This window comes from Mauremys mutica, chromosome 16 (assembly GCF_020497125.1).
Source record: "Mauremys mutica isolate MM-2020 ecotype Southern chromosome 16, ASM2049712v1, whole genome shotgun sequence".
Classification (NCBI taxonomy): Eukaryota; Metazoa; Chordata; order Testudines; family Geoemydidae; genus Mauremys; species Mauremys mutica.
The window spans coordinates 20,951,053-20,971,536 of NC_059087.1; the positions used below are offsets into that span (position 1 = coordinate 20,951,053).

General features: G+C 45.5%; 1 protein-coding gene across 6 annotated transcripts in view; it reads right to left on the reverse strand.

Moving 5' to 3' along the window:
• Positions 1 to 20,484, reverse strand: part of GGT1 (gamma-glutamyltransferase 1) — a 58,223-nt gene that overhangs the window by 29,917 nt on the left and 7,822 nt on the right. Inside the window, exon 1 of one of the 6 annotated variants that reach the window (XM_044989603.1) lies at positions 13,499 to 13,859. The exons of 4 other annotated variants lie outside the window; for them this stretch is intronic. The gene's annotated coding sequence lies outside the window, so the exon portion shown is untranslated. Of the gene's footprint in view, positions 1 to 4,512; positions 4,837 to 13,498; positions 13,860 to 20,484 lie in introns of those variants that run through there. One more of the 6 variants, XM_044989604.1, reaches the window with a different exon arrangement.

The window sequence follows — 20,484 nt, forward strand, 5'->3', positions numbered from 1 at the left end:
GATCATCTCCTCCAAAGACACCAGTGCTGCTCATAGGAAGAAGGCGCAGCCAGATCCCATCACTTGCCAAAGCAGCACGCTGCCTTTGGCCTACCAGTTAGAGTAGGATCCCTTGTTACCCAGGGACCATTCCCTCAGTTGTGGTTGTCAGTGCCTTTTCCCATACATCTCTGTACTTGCGTTACAGGATTTGCCAATAAACTGCTAGGGTACCAGATTATATTCACGACTGGCATATGAATTCTTTTCATTCTCCCTCTAAAGGCAGGTTTCCAGTAGTTATTTAGCCATTAAGCTAAATAAACCATCATTTCCTCGCTCACATGTCAGCCAGTGAACTCACTTTACCTCTATGTAACAGAGAAAGCAAATGATTCTGTCAGCCTTGGAAACCTTGATCATCACTAGAGTGTTGTAGTCAAGCCTAGTTAGCCATTGTTTATATCCTTAGATGCTGTGGTCTAATTCTGCATTCTCCCAAACCATCTTCCAGCTGTTAGTAGGGTCAGGGCCAGCAGACACACTCTGTGTGCAATAACATCCCAACTCATCCCTTCTGTATAGCCCATTAAACTGTGGCTATTTGCTCCACAGGACACCTTCTAGCACTGGGAAAAAGAAAACGAAGAACATCGCAGGAAAGGCAGAGAATATATTGACCATGTCCGCGGCAAGTTCAGATGACAGTGATTTCAGGTGTTAGTTCCACTTCTTTTGTGCAGAAAACATTCAAGATTTTGTTTCTGGTTCAGTCTGTTTAGTCTCTATTCACACACACCTGCTTCTAGTGGTTTTGCTAAGATTTATCCTAGCAAAACCTCTACTGACTCACTATGGTCTTTGTCCATCTCTAGTGCTAGATCATGCTTAGTGGCTTTTGAGCCTGCTACTGCTTCTGAGCTGACAGATTTGGTTGATCTTTTAGCTCATAGAGGCTTATGCTTTTAGCTATGCAGTTCCCAAGATTAGTCCCTACAGACAACTTCTCCAGGGGTGTTATTACACAAGCTACACAATCTTTAGTAGACGTAATTGTGGTACCTTGTGCCTCCGAAAAAGGAAATTTGCTCTCTATTGCTGCTGCAGCCATCACGTCCAGTCTCCTTTAGAGATACTTTGCAATATCAAATGCAAAATCAAAATCTAATTCAATGCAGTATCTTTTTTGTTCCTAGTGTGGCCTTTCCTTCTACTATTTGAAGTCATGATCTCAGTATTATCTCTGGAAGTTGTAAAGTTGTATATGCCCAAATTTAAGTCCTATCAGCACAGGAATCGGGATTTATGGAACAAAGATCTGAATTCCAATTCATTTAATTATCTAGGAAACCAAAATGATTGCTCTCCAAGGCCAAGTTCTGTGTTACCTTTGAAGTGCAGAATTTCCCTATGGAATATTTTAGCAATAAATATTGATTTCCCAGTCCCCCCACCCTTTAAGCGGATTAGGATAGTCTCAGCCTTAAATCAGCTGTCTTTGGAGTTTTCTCTAGTACTAGTGGCATCTTCTGGGTGTCTCTGATCTTCAGGAAAGCTTCCTCTTTCCAAAGCTGGGCTTATAGTTGGAATTTTGGGCCCAGAACCCAAACCCAAAGGTTTTTGTCTATGAAGGACTCATTTAAAGAAACTCAAATGACTGATCATTCCTTGCTTGAAGTGGGTAGCCACTCTCTCTAGGTCAGATCAAGACAACTCTGCACTCAGGATCTGTTGATCTTCAAATGAGGCTGCTTCTACTCACTTGGTGGTGGTGCATCTTTTATGTATCCTTCTTCCATTCAGATGGACTGATGAGTTGAACCATCCCCCAGAAAGATCATTGTCATGATTTTGTGCCTTTTAATTGGTCATCCCCAAAATTTGATGACGTCCCATCTCCAGGTTACAGGTGAATCCATCATTTTGGCAGGTCTGGTGTCATTGCACTCTTTTACCCATCCAATAGGTGGCAGCCACGATTCAGAAAAGTTAGTTTTCCCATGTAGTTCCGATTCTTTCCTGGAATGTTTTAATTTTTACTTGGCATTATAAGTGTATAATACTAACAAAATTATCTCTCAAGTTTTTAGTTTGGTTCTCTGCTAATTGTTTGTGAAACAATGAACAGTCTCAGTAAATTTGGGGATTATTTTCTCAACGTTTCATTAATCGTGAAGTTTAAAGTTTATACTTCATTCTTTTTGCTATTAGCTTTAATCTGAGGAAAATTTTTCCCATCCTGCCTTCAAGTTTAGGAAGGTTTTCTTCCCCAATTTGATTTCAGATAACTTCCAGAGTGCATCAACTTGATAGCAGAGCTATCCAAAGTGTCAAAGTAGAAATCTAAGCAGAGAAAGGAAGGGGAGAGAGTGTACTTGGTCTTTTTTCCCCTCTTCTTGAAGCTTTTGGAATGTTTAAGGATGTCAAGGAGACCATATGTCTGTTCTCCCACACATACTAGTTTTCCTTAAAAGTAACAGATAAGGTTTACATAACCAGAGTTTATCAGGTGGTGTCTTTGGCCTAATATTCAGGCATTTCAGTCAGTTCAATATGGGTACACAATTGAAATCAAACCATTTCTGAACACAACTACCAACCTTACAACCCTTCTTCACAGTGAAAGAAATCTAAAGGGAGTTCTTTAGAGCTCAGTTAAACTGAGTGAACAACAGACATCATACGCTTCACAGCCTGCTGACTCTCCCTCTAATACAGCCTAAGTTCTGTTAGCATTTTTTACATTGTGACAGATCTGGCCATTTCCAGGACTATCTTTGGGAGAACTTACTGTATTAACTTTACATATCATTGTGGGCCAGGGATTGTATGCAATTCCATGGGGGAGGTGACCCCACATGTCCCCCAGGAACTAAGAACAGTAGGGGGTGATTAGGCAAATTGACACAGGTTGTAACACTCCAGAGAAGTGCCACTCCTCCAGGGGAGGCTCTCATATACTGGTTCAAACTGGACTCTCCAGAGACCGATAGCCTTTTGGATAAACAGCTTGAATTTAAATTGACTCAGGACTTTTGTTTTGATCCAGCAAATGGACAGACCCTCCCATCCAAGAAGGGGGCCCCAAGCCTTCCTAGGAAGCTGGGGAGGACTTTGGCCTACTGAGGCCCATAAGCCTGAGTGGTAGTAAGCTTTTAGCATGTGTACAGGAACTATGATGCTTTTACATTGTTTTCTCTATAATGCTTTCACCTTAAGAATAAATGTGTTTGCTTAAAGAGGGCTTTGTGGTAACTTATAAGTGTGGGCAACTATGCTGTTTATAGCCGCTGAGAGGAAAGCAAAGCACAGGCTCTGGCCTGTTTCGGCAGTTTGGTTTGTTGGGGAACTTACAGCGTAGGCAGGGCACGGTGCAGCCCAGAGAAACCCCGCTCAGGAGGGAGGGACAAAGGTATCCACCCAGGAACTTGGAAGGGAAAACAGGTGCAGTTGCCCTGAACAGTGTCACTCATCTCTTCCAGTCTTGAGTGTGGGGCTTGAACATAGGCCAATGTTTTTGCAGATATACTGGAGAAGTATAGGTCTGAGTGAAGCCCAGGTCTCTCCTCCTTATGTAGGGCAGCTAGTGGAGCACTAAACCCAAAAAGAGAGAACCTACCACTGGCCCCCCTTGATACATTTTGACGAGAACACGATACTGTTCAGCTGAAAAAAAGCATGGCTAACTGGCTGTGACAGCATCAGGAGCAGTAGGTTACAGTCTGTGTGCACAGCTCATTCAGAGTGCTTTGGCAGACAGGGGTTTGCAGCCCCGCCATGGGAAGATTAAGCCTTCCAAAGACTGCATCCATTATCCTCAAGTTCTCTCCACATTGTGAAGTTCAGAAAAAGCTTAAGATGGCTGGAAACCAGCCCTTTCTCCCCCCCCCACTTCCAGAAAATTCCATCTAAAAGCAAAACGTCTGTTAGTCTATAAGGTGCCACAGGATTCTTTGCTGCTTTTACAGAACCAGACTAACATGGCTACCCCTCTGATACTTGACATCTAAAAAGAATCATTTGAAGTTTTCCAACAAAAACTTTGGGTTTTCCAGCATGAATTTTAGTTTCAAACCTAACTGATTTGTTTTTGCTTTGATGTAGAATGCAAAATTAGTTCTTTAATATAAATTTCCCCCCCACACACACATACCAGTTACTTCTAAAGGAAAAAAGATGAGTGAAGGTGGGAAAATCCACTTTTCACATGTACTATTTGCCAACTTTTCCCCTCAGGTGGCCCCCCAAAAATCTAAAGGCTGGAAGTATAAAAATCAAAGCTTCAGTTTCCAAAAACCAAAATTACATTTTTAAATGTTGATTCAAAACTAATTTTGATTTTGATTTTCCCGAATTGGAAAGTCAAAAGCATTTATCAAAACAACATATTTGGAAAATTGTGATGAAGCCAGATGTTCAAAAGCTTTCTCCTCTGTTGGGTCAGAAGATTTTGACCAGCTCTATGCTTAGTTAAATGAGAGGACTGGCCTTCTGGTCAGTCTCTGTATCCAATATGGCGGATCATGTACTTACCAGCATTCAAGGGAGTAATGGAGGGCAAATCTGCTGTTTCCTTGTCCATAAGCAATCCCACAGACAGAGCTTTGCCACCTGTAGGTCCCAGGTGATCATCTGCTATAGAGCCTCTCTAATTCCCCCTTAGCTCTCACAAGTGTTTGTAAATCTTTATCAGCTCCTGTCCTTTCATGCAATTTCCCAATCAGCAGTAACTGCTCTTCCAAGTGCCAAAGTATCTACTTAGCACTAGCAACAATTACCGGTAATTATATTTCTCTTGAAAAGCACTCTGAGGAATTCCTCATTATTTGATGTTTGCATTCCCTTGACGATTGAAGCTGAGTTCCCTCCATCTAGTTACTTTTCAATTAACCACGTCAGAGGAGGACAGTAGTTACTCATTGACTGAAGAATCAAAACATCACCCCTTTTAATCTTTATTTAGTGCTCATGAAAAATACCATACTGAGCCAAAGTCCTTATTTATAAATGGAACTAAGACAAAAACAGTAGCCTTCCCATACTACATCACTATGTCTGACTTCTGATTAAGAGGGACCTCTCCTATGGAGGAAAGCATTCAGCGCCTTCTTAGGTACATATATGGCCCTCATTACCATGGTATCTGAACCCCTCAAGTCTTTAGTGCCTTTATTCTCACAGCCCTGCAAGGTAGGGAAGTATTATTATCATTAAAAAAAAAACAGACTGAGAATTGAGGCAGAGCAAGACTAAGTGACTTGCCCATAGTGACAGAACAGGGACTTGAACCAGCTGTCCCAAGTCATAGTGCCCTAACCCTGGGACCTTCCTTCCTCTGGGAACATGAGCACTTCACTTCTTTGCCTCCTTGCTCAGCCTTCCAGGGGTGCCAGTTAATGCCATCAGATGTTAACTTTTGACCTTTAACAACAGACATGATTTTAACCAGCCATCTACCTAATAATTAAAGACTCCAGAAATCTCATTATCAATCCCTCAGCCAGCCAGACCTCTTCCTACCCATGGCCCACGTTTTCCTGCCTCAGGGCATGAGCCACTATAAAAAATGTGCTGGCTGTATTACATTGACTTAACTACAACAATAAACAAGTAATTCCCGATAAGGTTCTATGTTTCCTAAAATAAAGGTGTTATTCCTTTCCTGAGAGAAACCACCACCAAAGGTAGGAAAAAACCCAGCCTGAAGTTCTACTAAACATTTATATTAGCTTATTAATACTGAAATATGATGATCTATTTTTTTAGCCTCGGAGATACACAGAAGTCCCCCGCAAGGTATGTAAATCCTTTTGAAAACCTTAAGCTACATAGGATAGGATTTTAACTTCCGATATATGCCTCACGCTCTACAGTACATCAGAAGTGTGAAAGCTTCCCATTTGTTACTCTTATCGATTCTAATATAAGAATAATTTCAGGGGTGGGGGCAGGTTGCAAGAGATCCACAGAGCAGACTGAGACAACGGAAACTTTTGGAAGGTAGGTAATGGAGACCCACATTTTGACCCATAAGAAACTAACATGTTGCAGGTTGAGAAGGATGAGAAGTCGTGGGTGAGAGCACTGATGACCATCAGTATCCAGACTGGTGCCCATGGTCATTAGATTCCAAAGCCAGAAGGGACCATTGTGAACATCTAGGCTGAGCTCCTGTATTACACAGACCAGAGAACTTCCCCACAATAATTCCTCGAGCAGATCTTTAGAAAAACATCCAATCTTGATTTAAAGAATGTCAGTGATCACACGACCCTTGATAAATTTTTCCATTGGTTAGTTACACTGTTAACATGTACACCTTTATTTCCAGCGTGAATTTGTCTGGCTTCAACTTTGAGCCATTGGGTTGCGTTATACCTTTTTATGCTAGATTGAAGAGCCCATTATTAAATATTTGTTCCCCATGTAGTTACTTATAGACTGTAATCATGTCACCCCCTAACCTTCTCATTGAGAAGACAGACTCAAGGAGCTCAATCTATCACTATAAAACATGTTTTCTAATCCTTTAATAATTCTTGTGGCTCTTCTCTGAAACCGCTCCAATTTATCAACACCCTTTCCTGGACTGTGGGCACAAGAACTGGACACAGTATTGCCAGTAGCAATCACAACAGTACCAAATTCAGAGGTAAAATAACCTCTCTACTCGAGATTTTTTTTTTGTTTATGCATCCAAGGATTGCATTAGCCCTTTTGGCCACAGCGTCACTTTGGAAGCTCATGTTCAGCTGATTATCCACCATGATCACTAGATCTTTTTCAGAGTCACAGCTTCCCAGGATAGAATTCCCCATCCTATAAGTAGGGGCTACATTCTTCATTCCTAGATGTATAGGTTTACATTTTGCCATATTAAAAGGCCTATTGTTTGCTTGCACCCAGTACCAAGTGATCCAGACTGCTCTGTATCAGTAACTTATCCTTTTCATTTACCACTCCCCCAATTTGCATGTCATCTGCAAACTTTATCGGTGTTGGTTTTGTGTGTTTTCTCCCAGGTCATTAACAAAACTGTTACATAGCATAGGCCAGCAACTGATCCCTGAAGGATCCCACTAGCAACACACCCATTCAATGATTCCCCATTTAATTCCATTTTGAGACTTATCAGTTAGCCAGTTATGAATCCATTTAGTGTGTGCCACGTTAATTTATATCTTTCTAGTTTTTTTTAAATCAAAATGTTGTGCAGTACCAAGTCACTTAGGTATACGTATATTACAACAACACTATTACCTGTATCAGCCAAACTCAGTCCAGGTGTACTGACTGTTTAAAGTCTACATGATGGACAAGCTGGTCATAACTACACAGGCAAGGTTGTTCCAGCCTTAAATTTGCAAAAGAAACAGCACTAAGACAATTTAAACTCTACCCCTGAATGTTTGTTAGTCCTTTATATGCCTTTATATTAAACATGGAGGATACTTGCTGGGTGGAGAATTTACACTGTGATTTGTTGTACAGAGTTCCTTTTCTATATATTAGCTCATATGCGCATACCTCTGATATAATGAATCTCAGCTTTGGAACAAAACTAACACCGTGTGTTTTAATCCAGAGACATAGTCCATACGCTCACTTCAGCTCCAGTGATGTGTCTAATTGAGGGGTCATGGAATTATTTTGCTTGGGGGGGAGATTTGCTGGCTGTAGCATATTTCTACAGTCCCAAGTTGTTACAGGAGCACAGTGAGAGATATGTATGGTTGTTTAAAAGCCCAGATTTTGTAACACTTCTGCATTGACATTAAGGTTTGGACGTTTTCATGTAGATCTGGAACAGTTGTGTTGTTTCTACAGCAGGCTGATTTAGTCTGTGGTTATTGTTAGTGTGTTGTCACAGAGGCAGAATGGATTCTGGTCAGTGATAATCGCTCTGTTTAATATGGTCTGTGCATATGCCTATAAGGAGTTAAAGTTACATAACTCAATCTCAACCCAACCTTAAATTGGAATTTCTAGTTCTGAGATTTTTAAGTGATGCATGGAGTGGTTGTTTTGAACCACACATAGCAACCTCTAGGTAACTAAATATTTTTGTGTGGGTAAAGAAATAGGGTTGATTGACACTGAATAAGACATTAGCGAATCTTAAAATCCACAAAAATCAACACAGAAACATCATTTTCCTTGTCATCATCAACTAGCAAAGAAAATGCCCTGCAGAAAATACCCTTCTTCCTCCACCATAAACCATTAATATGAAATTAAACTGCCTGGCTTTGCCATCTCTCTAAATCTAAGATCTCCAGGTTACTTTGAAACAGGATGTGCAAGTTGGTCTCCTCTACTTTCCCTTTCTCCCAAAGGAAAATATTTGTCAACACATTAGGGATGTTTTCTTTCCATTGTCCTTAGGAGACAATTTGCTGACATTGAAATACCTCAAGCACCTTGGAGATCATTTCTGGAATGATGTTTTTAAATTGTTTCCCTATTCACTTGCAAGGTTCTCATCCCTGCAGTTTTTCATAGCTGCTTTTCACCAATCTCTAATCAATCCTAGGTGACTGATCTCATCACAGAAATGCCAAGAGGCACCATCTGGGATCCCTGACGAGAATCAGCATGTTAAACAGAACTGGTCTCAGCAAAGAAGGGGAGATAGGAACAGAGCATTCACATCAAAGTCTCTGCCCTCCAGTTGCTGAATCATTACCACCTTCTGCCCCAATGGTCAGCTGTCATATATTTTTGCTTAATAAACAGTACTTCATTCTTTCATAAGGCACCTTTCCCCTCTGACATCATAATCTGCACAACATCGTAATCAGCTCTTATTCAGTTTCAAGATAAGGGACCTTTGACCTGAACATAAAGATGAGAGATAAAAGAAAGAGCAAACCCATACCTACGTTAAATTGCTGGGCAAGGCCTTGACAAAACGCCTGAGCGTCTTTATTTGAAAGAAACGCCTTCAGCGAAACAAGACTTGGGCACAAGCAAGGCACCACCCGTCTCTGTTCTACGTGGTGTGAGCCCATGCAGCATGCTCAATTAGAGACCCTTGCCGTGGCTAATATTGGTGGACACAAGCCAGACATCTGAAAAGTGTCCTTTTGGAGCTTAGAGAGGTTTCCTTTCTCCAGAGTCAAGAATGAGGTTATTTGGGGAGGCTCCACTTTGTACAGGGGCGAAGCTTTGTCGCAGTCTCATCAGAGCAGACTGTCTGAGCAGCAGGTCTCTACTCGTGCTCTGTTTAGGCTGAGGTCAGACAAATGGCTGCCTCAGTCTATCTAGATTGTCTGAGTGGCTCTAAAGCCTTTTCATATTAGGGCACTTAGAAGACTTACACACCTCCCTCCTGAAGCCCCCAGATCCGACTGAATATTCTCTTAGCAGCCACCCTAATAGTTTGCTACATGAGAAGCATAACATGAAGGTTCAACAGGTAAAGATCAGCTTGTTCCAGCCTGGCACATGCTGCTACCTGGCATCCTTCCCCTGCAGTGTGACCATGTGTTGTGAAGTCCTCTTAGAGGCAGAACATAGGGTGAGCTGCTGGAGATTTCTAGGGCCTACGTCTCCTCTCCCTTATACCAGTATAATCCAAGAGCAACTCCACTCAAACCAGTGGCGTTTCACCCATGCCAGCAACATCAGAATCAGACCCCTAGGCTGTGTGTGATGGGGGAAGGAAGCAGAAAGCCAGTGTTCAGAAAGCCTAATGATTTGTTGCATAAACATCTGTCTGCCACTCACCTCCAGGCAAGTATTTAATCCTGGTCTCAGAGAGCTAACCTGCTGCTGGAGCCCCCAAGGCTCTCCCTAGAGAGCTGGAAAGAGACTTTTAATTCCAAACCCAAACCATGTTGGATTTGACAAGAAAGAGATGAATGCAGCAGAGGGGCCACTATTCAGAGTTCTTCAAATTGTCATAGCCAAAGACAACAGCTCCTCTTATCTCCCCTTTTAGGAAACAGACTGCAGTTCTCTTTCCTGTATCAGGGCCATAAAAGGACTGTGTTTGCTAACCTCGGCCAGTCTTTGAGCCGCTGGGCACAGAAGCAGGCAGCTCTGCTGACAGAGCTTTGGAGAGCAAGCAATCAGCAGACTGGAACCTGCAGAGATAACCTTTTTATCTTTCTAAAATGTCTTATCTGGCCTGGGAGAGGGCAAAGCAAACTGAGGCCAAGGGCTTCGGAGGACCAACCCACTGGCCCTAGCACCACAGCTCAGTAAACAAAGAGCCTCATTCCAGGAGTAATGCAGCCTCCAATAGAGAGTAGCTCACTCCATGTGCTTTCATTTATATGCCCTGGATTTCCTCTCTAATGGGGTAATTAACCCAAGGTGAGCCTAGCCCCCAGGACTGGGCTCCATGCAATAAAGACAGGCAGGTGATGAAAGAGTATCTGCTAAAGGAGAGCTTCGAACCCTTTTCCTGCCAGCCACACTGTTCCACAGCCTGTTGGTGATTAGATTTAACCCCATCCCTGAGACTGCTCCAATATCTCCTTTCCAGAAGCAAGTGCCGGTGTCCCTTGAGCTCGCATCCTCTGTGTTTCCATCACTTTCCCTGACAGTTTATAGTTAGTGCTCTTCAGGTGCCTGGGTTCATTATTCACTCCCGATTTTTAGGCCATGCGCTGTACGTTCTGAAACGCTGCATGCTGGACAATTTCATCAAGCTGCTTTATTAACTCCTTCTTCGTTACTTCGCTTGACCGGTCACCTCCTGGACTCTGCTTTCTCAGTGCCTGTGAGCCTGCCTCTGCTAACCACAGTCAACCTTAGCCTGGGCCACATGTGGGGCCCCACAGAGCTCGCCTCACGCTGCCAGTTCTTTAAGAAACCCGGGCGAGGGAGAGGGATTTTCTAAGAAAGGCCGGCAGACGCGAGAGAATACAGACACGAGGGAGAGAAAGCAAACACGCGCTAGCCAGAAAAGAAAAGTAGAAACAAAGTGAGACAGCGACTGAAAGAGCTGGGTGGGAGGAAAGCGAGAAGAAAAGCATGGGAAGAAGGAAGACAAAGCAAGAAATGATGCCCAGGCTTTAGGCTAGTTGCTCCTGGTTCATTTAGTCCTGCTGCGAAGGAAAGATCTGATGGCCTTTCCTCAGCAGACATCTCCCGCCAGCCCTGCAAGCTGCCGGGAAAGTAGAAGGCAGAATGCTGTTGCTTTTGGGATTTGAGTCTTTCTTTTGTTCTCTTGGGCTGGATGGTTTGTTTTTTAAAACATTGTGCCACAGCAGCAGGTAATTTATTTGCTGGCCTGTTCAGCCCTGATTCAGGGAAGAGAAGCAGATTTCAGAATAATTAACGGGATTGAGGGACAGATCCAACGCCCACTGAAGGCAATGGAAAGGCTCCCACTGACCCCAGTGGAAAAGTGCTTAGGCCCAGGTCTTCAAAGGTTTTTAGGCTCCGCCTAACTGCCACTGATTTCAATGGACACTGGGAGCCTAAATACCTTTGTGGATCTGGGCCTTAGCTACCTGCTTAAATCTGTTCCCCCCCACCCCCCCTGTTCACTGAAGTCAATGGGACCTACGCAGGTGCTTAACGTACGTTCCCAAACAAGGGACTGAAAGAGGGGGAAATGGGAATGCGGGTGTGGCTGGTGTCAGTAGCCATAGGGGGAAAGAGGCCGACTGCAGTCCCCCAGCCCCCACTAGCAGGCCGCCAGTCAGGCACCCCATTGAAAGGCCTAGCCAAAGATACCCTCCTTTCTTGGCATCTGTGTCTATGCCAGTGCTGGCACTCTGGGGCCTTGTATTCGATTAATAGCACGTGCACTAGAGAGTGTGGTTAAAGGAGTGCTGCTCTCAGGGTTCCTAGGAAGATTTTTTATGATTAGCTCTGGTTTGTTTTGTCTGTCCACTCCTGGGAGGTTTGAACGTGCCCCTGTGACTATTGTTTAGCATGTGCTAGGCCCTGTACAGCCATTGCACAAAGACAGTCCCTGTCTGAGAGAGCTCACACGTGACACATCAGGTAGGACGCCTGGGGGGGGGGTTGGGATAAGGGGATTTTGTGAATAGCTTTTCCAGCAGAATGGGCAAAGGGATTGTTAGGTGCAGCAGGCAGAATGGAATCCGCCGAGCGGGACGTGGCTGAGATACCCTGGGGGTGAGATGGGGCCGGCCCCTCAGCCTTTCTGAGGGCATGCAGGGGGGGGGGGTGTTGTGGTAGGATCAGCGAGAGGCTTTACTGGATTCACTTAGTTCTTGCAGCCGGTAAATTGCTTCCTGGATGCTTTGTCAGCCAAGTGCCCGTCTGCAGCCCTGTCCCCAGGCAGTGCTTGCTCAGCCAGGCATGTCTGCATCTGCCCTTAAGAGTTTTGATTTTTGATCCAAGAATCGGGTTTGGCCAGCTCTGCTCCACTGGGCAGCTCTCTTCAGCCTCACTGGGCCGTTTCCTCTCACTCCCCCAGTCAGATTAGAGCTGCTGCCTCTGGCTGTGCCCTTTGCTTTTGTCATTCCGCCCCCCTCGCTCCCCCCACCAACACACACACTCTGCGCTGAGATTCTCTGGGCCAGCGTGTGCCTCTCCCCTGGCTTTTCTCTCCCTGTCCCATACAGGAGCCCTGCTCGCCTTTGCCATTTTTAGTGCCCATTCCTTCCCACCGCTTGGCGTCCCATCCTCCCGCAGATGGTTCCTGGGCCAAGGGTTGGGAATGAGCAGAAGGTGAGGGGGTCACATGGCAGCACAGAGCGAGGGGAGGCAGGTAGGGCCACCCAATAGCTCCAAGCTGCCCAGTCTCCAGGCTCTCCCATATAGCAGCTCCCCCACCAGTGGCTCCTCAAGCCCCAAATAATTAGCTATTGGCCAGGTATCAGCCACCTGGGAGGTAGCCCAGTTTGTTTCCTGTGGCCTAAAGGGGACTCATGCTAGCGATGGGGCTTTCACAGACTAAGAATCTCTCTCTGCTTCTGGACACCAGGGAATTCTCCCCCCACCCCACCCAGCCCAGCAAATTCTCTCCTGTGATTCTGGCAGGTCTTCATCTCAGTCACATTGCCAGGCTGGCATTTCTTTCTCCAGCCTCCCGCATACCCCACGCTCTGTACAGAACCCAAGTCAAAGTGCATGACTCAAGCTTGTGACACAGAAACCTGGCACCGCTACAGGGCCTTTCATCCACACATATTAATTAATGAAGCCTCATGACTCCACCATGAGCTAGGCAGGAATTACTATTAACAACAACGGATGGATGGGTAAACTGAGTCACACAGCGGTTGAATGGCTTACCCCTAGCTCACCCAACCAGTCAGTAGCAAAGCTGAGAAATGACCCCAGGACACGTGACACCCAGTCCCTAGCGCTAACCACACGCTCTGTAAAGAGACACAATCCCGCTAAACCGGACACGTTCCCTCTCTGCAAATCCTGATCCGCAGGTAGATAGGACCCAGTTGTTTAGAAAGCAAAGCCACTGTAACAAAACATTATGAAACCAGCCTGAAAAGGCAAGGAGCAAGACCTGGACACAACCCAACCAAAAGTAAGAGTTCAGAGAGGGGAACAGACCCATGGGGTTGCTTACCCTCAGGAAAGCCGGGATGTTAGCTGGGAGCTGCTCACCTTCTGCCAGTTACACCGAGGATGGCTCTTTCGTCCCACTCACCTCGTCCCCACTTGCAAAGGGATTTCAGAAGTAAGAATTTCCAGACAGTGGTTAGTGGCTGTTAAACTTTATAAATGGGAGTGGTCAGAAACAGAGCGGACACTCCAGAGTCTGCCATAAGGAACTCGCGGCTCTTTGAACACCAGCGGTGGTGTTGGAAAATTGCTTCCCTGCCCGTTTTTCTTTTCCTTGCTCTTTTTGGGTTTCTTTTCCCACCTTGGCTGATTTACTGCTCGCAGGAGAAAGCGGAGCATGGAGCAGTTAGACTTTTTGCAGGCTGTATTTTCTCACGGCAGGGAACGTGGCATATAGCAGAGAGAAAGGGAACTGGGTGGTTCCTTGGCATCGTGTTGTCCCAGGGCTGAAGCCCTGCTGGACGCGCTGTTTGTTTTTGCGATGCTCTGGCCAACACGCTGACAATGGTTAGCTCTGCCCCACCCCACCCCACAGCAGGGCAGTGCTTGCTGAGCGGGGCATTGCTCACTGCTCATCACAGCCCAGCTCTCCCACCAGCCATGGGGAAAGTTCAGCCATGGACCCTGAAGCCCTGGGGCCTGACTGATGACCCAGGGCAGCCACAGCACAGTGCAGGCCCAGGCTTGCTCCGAGTTCCCTGGGCTGTGAGGGGCAGTGTACGTGACTCCTGAGGGGAGGCCGGCTCCTGGCATTGCCTGAGCGTCCATGTGTTGCCTTGGACGGTGCTCGGAGCTGCTACAGAGAGAGACAAGTCCAGCCCGTCTCAGCCAGAGGTGTGTTGTTGCCCGTGGACAGTGGGGTGGTTCCCCCAAGGAACCACCCCACCCCCCCGATTATAAAGAATTCATTTTCAGTTTCCTTCTCTATGGCTTTGTCTTAGATTTTGAAGGCTAGTGCCACACATACTGCATGGACTTTAGCAGGTTCAGCCACAGGTGCTAGAACTAGGGATGCTGGGGGTGCTACCACACCCCCTTGGCTTGAAGTGGTTTCCATATACACAGGGTTTAGAGTTTGATTCAGTGGATCTCAGCACCCCCACTACACAAATTGTTCCAGCACCTCTGGGTTCAGAGCCTTGTTGCTCCTGATGCTTTTTCTTGCTGAGAAACAACTAACCTAATGGGTGATACTCCCAGGAAAACAATACAGGGCAGGTGCAGTTGAGACTGACAGTAAGTTGGTTCTTGCTGCAGCTCTTTCTCCCACCCTTCAGCTGTCGTGTCTATTTAGATAGTAAACGTTCCAGGACAGATCCTCAGCTGATGCACATGAGGGTCACTCCATTGACTTCCACAGAGCTGTGCTGCTCTACACTATCTGAGGATCTGGCCCACCATCTCCTACTACGTGTTTGTACAGCCCCTAGCGCAATAGGGCCCTGATCTCTGCTGGGGCCTCAGGACACTACAATAGCACAATACTAAAGTACAATCATAGAGCTAGAGACTTACTTTTTAAAATGAAAGCGTAGCTCTCCAGAGGTCATTCAGCACCCTATTTTCAGTGCATTGGAGCCAATATGCCTATCTGATGTTACTATTTACAATCTTAACAACTTTTAAAATTAAAACTAATCACTAGTCCTGGACACAATTAGGTGAGTCCAGTAAAGTTTTATTTCTCTTCTTCTTTCTGCTGCAAGGAGATTAGAAGTCTCTAATTTCAGAGGATTGTAACAATTCTGGAAACCCTCGTCCAATTCTCTTTATATTTGGCAGACGTCAACCTCAGTCCGAGACCTAACCTGCCAAAGTTGAGGCTGATATCCTTTTGTTTGTGGATTTTAGTGGCAGAGGAGTAGGTTGGGGGCAAAAAACATCACGATTATAATGGAAACTCATTTGCAATCTTGACTGTGGAGTAGCCGCTGCATAATATTCCATCTCTAGAATGGAGTCTTACTCCACAGTCAGAGAAAAACGCTGCTATCTCCCTTTCCCCATCAGTCTGAGAGACCCAATAGCACTCTGAAACCATACTGCTGTTCTGCCCAGCCTGGTATCTATTAATCTACCTGGGCTACCAAAAGTTAGTTGACTAACACAAGAGTAGTCACAATGTTTTATTTTGTCCCTCCAAATGAAACACGGTTCAACTGACCTGGACTGAGTCTATCTGCATCTCCCAAGGGTCCTCAAGGGAAGCTTCACCCAGCTGGCCATGGGATGTTGATGTTTCACACCAAGAATCTCTACAGATGACAAGGCCCTTACTAACCAGTGGGTAATGAATGCTGACCACGCCCAGTGCGCACCCAGCTTTGGCACGAAGATTGCTGTGGACATCTCTCATTACTACCATAAACTATAGACTTCATATAGAAAAAGGCAGCCAGCTACACTGGCCGGTACCCTTCTGTTTTTACCTACTGTCCTGTACCCATTCATTATAAATGCTTTGTGGTACGGTTCATGGCCTTTATGTGACACATCCTACATACTGTACAGCACTGCTTATACACATGGCATAAACAACATCTTCCGTACATCTGACCTAGATGTCCTGTTGGCTATTGTCCAAGTCTATGACTCAGGAGACCCGAGTTCCTGGTGCTATCCCTGATTTACTCTGACATTGGGTGAGGCCAGGGGCGGCTCTAGGAATTTCGCCGCCCCAAGCAGGGCGGCACGCCTGCGGGAGGTCCACCGGAGCCGCCTGCCGCCCTCCCGGCGACAGGCAGAGCGCCCCCCCGCGGCATGCCGCCCCAAGCACGCGCTTGGCGCGCTGGGGTCTGGAGCCGGCCCTGGATGAGGCATTTTCTCTTGCTGTCTCAGTTACCCTATTGTAAAATGGCTTCCTAACTCCCAGAAAGGGAGCGAAGCTTTTGCAAACCACGCTGAGATCCTGGGATGAAAGGGGCTAGAGGTGCGTGATGTGTTATGTTACTGCTTACATTTAGGATGCTACGGATTTTTAATGTGTTGTGCTGTAATCATGCTCGTGGCTTCCTGCAGCGTCTTGCATCCACCTGCAACTTTGAGCCCTTTACGAACTATAAACCTTGCATGGAAGAGGGGGCAGAACACTTCCCCCGGCTTTAAACTCATTGAAAACAGTAGCTATTCCTCCCTCTGGTGAGCAGGAGTGTCCAAACTGGAGGTGGGGTGGGGGTGGAGAGACAAAGGGTGTCAATCATCCATTGACCCCCTGTAGCCCATCTCCCACTGCAGAAAGACCACCAGCCACAGGCACAAAATATTGTTCAGAAGTTTGCAGGACCAATAGAGTTGTTGCTGAGAGCTGGCGTCCTGCTTAGGTGATGGCATTCAACACACCCTGAAGAACTGGGGACCTCTGGAGCTAAAAGCATGCACTAAAGAACCAAGCTTCCCCAAGTGGGGATGTAACAGACTCAGACCCTTTGTGAATAGGACACAACATGGACCCTGTAAACACATTTGTGACAGATATGGCAATTTCCTGTTGGATTCTTGAAAGTCCTTATTGTGTTAAGTTTATGTATTAGTGTGGGCTGAGACTGTAGGTAATCTCGCCTGGGGGGTTGGGAGAAGCGTGGGGCGGGAAGGCAGATGTGAGACCTGGGAGTTCAAAGGATTATAGTGAAAATGTGCCAGACAGGTATGGACTTTTGGTACAATACGTGTAAAGGGGATTTCCTGTAAATCCTGGGGATGGGGGGGAATTAATGCAAGCTCCCCAAGTCCAGTTATGAAAAAAACCTAGACTTTTGAAGCTAGGCCCTCAAGAGAAGGTCATTTTTTCCTGATTACCTATTACAAAAGACCAAGATCTAAGACCCGGGCTGTATAATGAAATGGCTGACCCACCCAGCCTTCCTTCGGGTTCCTGCTCTAAAGACTGATAAGAACTAGTAACAACCTGGACAACTTAGTTTTAGGGGTCTGAAGGACTGACAGCTATCTGAGGTTGGAGATGAGCTCTCATAAGCTTTTTAGCATGCCTATAGGGTCTTCTACTGGGTTGGTATTTTTTTAATGTTTTCTCTGTAATGCTTTTACCTTAAGAATAAAGGGACTTGCTTAGAAAGATCTGTGTGATCATTTGTAACTGCTTTCCTCAGAGGCTATACAGAGCGTCAATGCTCATGGTTAAAGGCCCACACAGCTCCTTCTAAGCAAGCAAATTTATTCTTAAGGTGAAAGCACTGCGGAGAAAACACGTAAAAAAATTAAAAGCAGCTAAATGCATGCAAATAAGGTTACAGGGGATCACTCCAACTTCACAAAGGGATCTGGCAGGTGAACAGTCCTTCAAACCTCACCAAGGTGCTTTCCTGTGGTTACACATTCTGTGTCAAGGTGGTTATGAACAAGCACCCCCATGAAAAGTTTAGTCCCTCCTTGAAACAACTTGGGTCTTTGATCTGTGAATAAGTAACTCAAAGACACTGGGTTTCTCCTGAGGGCACAGCTTCAAAAGGTTGGGCTTTTGCATAACCGAGGGAGTTCCATTTGCACACACCTTTGCCTAGAGATATCCTGGAAAGTCCACTTACCTTTAAAAGTTCACAGTGTTTAAAATAGTCTTTTGAAATGCATAACACATCTCACAGTTTACATTAGGTAGGTCTCCTCCCTAGAGATGTTCCATGCAATGCCATAACAATACATAAATAGTTGCAGTATTAATACAATGGCTTCTTAAGTTACTTAACCTTAATTCATTAAGGTTTGTCCAGGATATTGTCACAGCTGTCGCAGATGCATGCTACCTTTCTAGCAGAATGTTTATTATATTCATCGTTGAAATATGAAGTGAGGAAAGGTAATGGCTTAAATGCTGTCCAGGAAGTAAGTTAATGGGTTGCCCCATGATGCCAGTCAAGGGCCTTGAAAGCCCTTACTGTATTAAGTTGATGTATTATTGAGGGGTGGGATAGTATGTAATCTCTCTAGGGGGGAGACGCGACAGATATTGCAACTCCATGGGGAGCCATTTCTACTCGGTGGAGGGTGGGTTCTCACAGCTCCTCCAGGAACTAAAACCAGTGGGTGGTGATTATCTCACAGAGAGGTCCCACCGCTTGGGGAGGCTCGCGTGTACTAGTTCAAACTAGATTATCCAGAAACCAACAAAGAAAGGACGTTAGAATAAATAGCCAGAGTTTAAACTGACTCAGGGCCTCCTTTGGGATCCAGCAAACACTCAGACCCTACTGCCCAAGGGGGAGCCCTAGCCTTGAGGATGGGTTGGAAGGACTTGACCTACCAGGGCCTACCTAAGAATGCTGTAGGGTTGCCAGCATTGCATTTCAAAAATAAGGGACTGTTTTCTTAGCACCCCTGCCCCCCCACCAACTACAGCTATTTATTAATTAATAATAAATAATAAAATAATAATAATAATAATAATAAGTACTCACATTCATGAGGGGTGGTCACTGGGGAGTTTTTAACATGCATAGAGGGTCTTTTTTTTTTACATGTTTTCTCTGTAATGCTTTCACCTTAGGAATAAAAGTGCTTGCTTAGAAGGAGCTGTGTGGTAACTTGTAACTGCAGCCAATACACTGGTCATAGACCTCAGAGAGAGAGTGAGCAAAGCACAGTCACTGGCCTGTTTAGGCAGTCTGGCTTCCTGGGCACATCACTGTATAATCCAGGGAGCTGTGCAGCCTTAAAACTTTGCTCAGGAGAGAGAGAGAGAGAGAGACACAGGTGTCTGCCCAAGAGAGGTGCTATCCAGGAGCCAGCGGTAGAGGCAGAGGGTGAGGGTGAGGATGTCTCTTATGACTCTGTTCCTCCTTTATGTTCTTACCAGGCAGTCCGTCCAGTAAGTACATTTGTATAATCTCCTCCATGCTGTACAGCAGATGAGAGGTCTTAGCCTTATATGTAAAGGAACCAGCTCCCCTACCACTGAACTATAGGTACCTTTGTGGGGGAATGCAGCTGTTACAGTGCACAGCCACACGGGCCAGCTTGGGCAGGAAATGCAGAATAGTGCAACTGCCCGGGTGGGATGCAGGGTAGAGTTGGTTATTTTTTTTAAAGTGGTATAAACAATTGGAAGTGGGTCCCCAAATGCCACACGTCCATCTTTCCCGGTTCCTTTGATAATCATAGCAAAGCTTTACACTGAGGTAGCACTTTTAATCTTGAACGCTCTTTACAGACAGGGTCATTAATCCTCACAACACTGCATGAGATAAGTCTCATTACCCCCATGGTAAAAAAACACGACAACGGAGCCCTCGAAGATTAAAATGACTTGCTTAAGGCCACAGAGCAAATCAGTGTCAGAGCTGAAATCAGTGCTCAAAAGCGTCCGTCTCCAGTCAATAGACAACACACACCTCTCTGTCACGTAGCTAATACATACATTAAACCCAGACGAAGTTGGAAATGGCAACTGACATCGCTGGCTGTGATTTGACTGCACAATGCATGGAGCTGTGTGGGCTGTTTTTGCTGGGTTTTATGGCCTGGTTTCTCCTCCAGTGTAAACAAGAAATGAATAAAACATGAAGACAGCTCAGACTCCTCATGCAAAACAGGGCGCATTGCATTGCATTGCAGCAAAGGAGTTGAAAAGAAGTTCAAAGTACTTGCTACTTAATGTCAAACTTTCCGATTGCCGTAAGGAGCTGTTTGGTGACTGATTCCTGTTAAAGTCTACTAAGGTGGGAGGGTGCTGAACCCACAGTAATGAGGGCTGTTTTCATGGGTAACCAAAGTCCACTCTCGGTAGCTGCACAAATCCACTTTCTTTTCTGTCCAAGACCCAATAAACCCCATTATGGTCTGTCCCAGCAGCAGAGTCAAGACCTCAATGGACCCAGATGCTGTGAGCTGGACTCTTTTAGCCTCTACTTCCTGCCCCTTATTCTTTCTGATGGGAGCTATTGGCATTAAATAGGATCTTTATTTCTGAAAAGTTCATTCACTCCCGCTCCTAACACTGCCCAGGGGATAGTAGTTATAGCTCATTCTAGGTTGATCTAT